This window comes from Mustela lutreola, chromosome 12, assembly GCF_030435805.1.
Source record: "Mustela lutreola isolate mMusLut2 chromosome 12, mMusLut2.pri, whole genome shotgun sequence".
Lineage (NCBI taxonomy): Eukaryota > Metazoa > Chordata > Mammalia > Carnivora > Mustelidae > Mustela > Mustela lutreola.
The window spans coordinates 47,282,635-47,286,556 of record NC_081301.1 but is presented as its reverse complement, the minus strand read 5'-3'; positions in this window follow the sequence as shown (position 1 = coordinate 47,286,556).

The following is a 3,922-nucleotide window of genomic DNA, read 5'->3' as shown; positions in this document are numbered from 1 at the left end:
GTTTTGTTTTTGTTTTTTTTTTTTTTCCCCTAGTAAACAGGAGTGCAAGTACGATCTGGAGTGGCTACATCATCCATCTAAATGGAGAAAGAAGTTAGGGATAGACTGTTCTCAGAAAAACTGTTCAGAGAAACTTTAAAGATAACTTAATCTCAAAAGAGTAGTTCAAAGAGAAAACATTTAAGAGCTATTTTCTCAGACTTGTTCTTTGGCTGCAACCTCTCAAGAGAAACAGTTTTCTAAGACCAAATTATCTACAGATATGACTGTGGCAACGCCCAAGTATTGTGTCCGCAATTTGATGAAAAGAGGATTGAGAATTTAGAAAACGGTCCTTCCGACAATTCATTTAAAGAAAAGCTCGAGTAGGAAAAAAGGTGGCTTATGCTAATGAAGTATTCACTTAAAAATATGTTTATTTGCGGGGCTCCTGAGTGGCTCAGTGGGTTAAAGCCTCCGCCTTCAGCTCAGGTTATGATCCCAGGGTCTCGGGATCGAGCCCCGCGTCGGGCTCTCTGCTCCGCGGGGAGCCTGCCTCTCTGCTTGTGATTTCTCTGTCAAATTAATAAAATGTTTTTAAAAATTTGTTTTAAATATTTTTATTTGCTTATTTACTTGAGTGTTAGGGCTTAAACCAGGGCTGTGAGACCTGAAACGGAGATGCAAGAGGTGGGGAGCCAACCCTTCGCGTCCGGCCGCTTGGGGGTGCGCGGGCCCAGGTTAGATCACCGCCGCTTTACGTCTTAGAGGCGTGGCCGCGTCCAGGACCGCTTCCCGGTTCCCAGTTCGCCGGGGCCAGGCTGCGCTCCAGACTTAGCTTAAAAATGCTGCAGTCCAGCACCGCCTTTTCTGTTTTATCCTTGCTCCCCGCCCGCCCGCCCGCTCCCCTCACCCCTACACACCCCACGGCTGGTTGGCTCGGACATTTGGTCAGTTACCACGGGAAAGCCCCTGTCTCAGCGCGGAGCTGCGGTCTTGCTGCCGCGCCTCGCTCTTTTTTCTTCCTCTCCCGTTCTCGCACCTTCCTCTCTTTCCCCCTCTCTTCCTTTTCTATCCATGGAAAGCCCACCTCGCGTTTCTCAAACGCACCTATGCGACCCAGGCCCATGCCGAAGCTTCACTCCCAGATCCCTCCGCGAAGGCGCGGGCGGGCGCGCGGGCGTGGGCGTGCGCGCGGGACGGCGTGCGCGCGGGTGGCGTGCGGGGAGACGCGCACGTGGAGCCTCGGCGAGCTCGCGGCCCCAGCGGGCCTCGGAGGGAAGCGCCGCCTGACCCGAGGGCCCCCGGGGTTTCCAAGTAGGCGCCAGTGCAGTTCCTGAGGCGCCCACGCCACAGCGGAGCCTGCTGGCTAAGGGTAGGAGAGTGACTGTGTGTGACTGTGTGACTGTGTGTGAGTGTGTGGGTGTGGGGACTGGCGGACGCGCACGCGCGCGCAGGACAGTTGAGTAAGGAGGAGTGAGCTCCTACAATCCGGAGAGGGGTGGAGAGGAGAAGGAAATGTGGGAAACATTTGAAGGGACATAGCTTAGTATCAGAGCTAGATATATTCAGAGAAGTGGTGAGGGACAGACACCCACATGGTGGTAAGGTCAGTAGTGGGGCACTGAATCACAGTCAGGCGGGATGTATGGGGGAAGGAACTTGGCCGATCAGAAGCAGTTGGCCTTTATACTCTAATAGAAAACAAAAAATAGAAGTGACATCAGTGCAAATAGAAGGGTTGGAAGCGCCAAGAGCCCATCCCTAAACAGAAGCACCAAAAAGATCAGCGTCAGAATTGACTTTGTGGGAACTCTAGAAAGTAGTTGCAGGTTTGCAGCAACCTAGGAACTCTTGATCAAGAAACAGAGGACTTATACACAGCATAATGGGGACATTACTGGCAACCTTAAAGGAATAAAAGAGATCATAAAACTATGAACAATGAATGCTAACAAACCTAAATAAAACAGGCAAATTCCTTAGAAACACACAACCTACCTAAACTCAAAGAAAAAAAGGGGGGTGTGGAATGCGAACAGACTTATAACAAAAGATTGAATCAGTCCTCAAAACTTCCTGACTGAAGAAAAGTCCAGGACCATATGGCTTCACTAGTGACTTGTATCAAATGTTTAAAGAACAGTTAACACCAGTTCTTCTCTAGCTCTCCTAAGAAATAGAATATTGAACAATTCCTAACTCATTTGATGGGGCCAACATTACCCTGATACCAAAACTGGGCAAAAACATTACAAGAAAAGAAAGCTACAGACCAATACTCCTTGTGAATATAGATTAAAAAAAAAAAAAAAAAAACCCTCAACAAAGTCTTTGCAAATCAAACCCAACAGAATGTTAAAATAATTACACACCATGATCAAGTAAAATTTATCCCAGAAATGCAAAGCTTTTACGTATAGAGGTCAATCAGTGTAATATATTAAAATACAATGAAGAAAAAAAAATACCATCATGTCAATACAGAAAAAGAATTTGAGAAAATCCAACACTTTCGTGATTAAAAAAAATTTCAACAAAATAGGAATGAACAGAATTTGTTCAATCTGATTAAGGGCACTTTTGAAAAAACTGTAGGCTAACATCATAATGGTGAAAGATAGAGATTTCCTGCTAATATCAGGCAACAAGAAAAGAATGCCTGCTTTTGTTTCTTCTGTTCAAAGTTTTACAAGCAACATTGTCCTGAAAGTTTTAAACCTGAGAAATTAGGCAAGGAAAAAAGAAATGAGGCTTCCACATTGGAAAGAAATAAGTAAATCTCTCTTTCTTTGCAGATATCATGATCTTATATGTAGAACATCCTAAAGAATCCACTAAAAAACTATTAGGGTTAATAAGCAGTGTTAGTGAGGCTGCAGGATAAAAGACCAACACTCCAGAATCAATTGTATTTCTATACATTAGCAGTGAACCACCCAAAAAGATTAAGAAAACAATTCAGTTTTCAGTAGCATCAAAAAGAATAAAATAGGAATAAATTTAACCAAACATGTGCAGTACCTGTGCACTGAAAATATGAAACATTGCTGGAATTAAAGACTAAATGAATGGGAAAACATCCTATGTTCATGACTTGGAAGACTTAATATTGAAAGATGGAAGACCCAAAATGATCTACACATACAATGCAGTCTCCATGAAAATCCAGTGACCTTTTTTTTTTTTTTTTTGGTAGAAATGGGAAAGCTGATCCATAAATGTATATAGAATTGCAAGGGACCCTAGATACAAGCTTAAAACAGATTAAAATAATTTTGAAAAAAAAAAAAAAAACAAAGTTGGAGTACTCACAGTTCTCATTTTCAAAGCATACTAGAAAGCTAAAGTAAAATAGTGTAGAACTGATATAAAGACAGACATACATTTCATGGAATAGAACTGAGAGTCTAGAAATAAGCCAATAATACCTCTATAGCAATTGATTCTTGACAAGGCTCCTAGATCATTCAATTGGCAAAGAATAGCTTCTTTAACAAATGGTGCTAGGACAATTGGATATCCATGTGAAAAAGAATGAAGTTAGAGTCCTACCTCATACATACATACTCAATCAAAATTAAAGTTTTTGTGCATCAAAGGACACTATCAAGAAAGTGAAATGACAGCACATAAAATGAAAGAAAATATTTATAAATCATATGTTTGATAAAGGTATAATATCCATAATATACAAAGAACACTTACAACTTAAGAACAAAAAGAAAAAACAACTCAATTTAAAAATGGGTAAAGGACTTGAGTAGACATTTCTCCTGAGAAAATATGTGAATGACCAATAAACACATGAAAAGATGCTCAATATCTATGGTCATTAAAGAAATGCAAATTAAACCCACAATTAGATCCCACTTTATACCCACTAGAACGGCTTCTTAAAAAAAAAGAAAAACACAGAAAATAACAAATGTTATTGAGGATA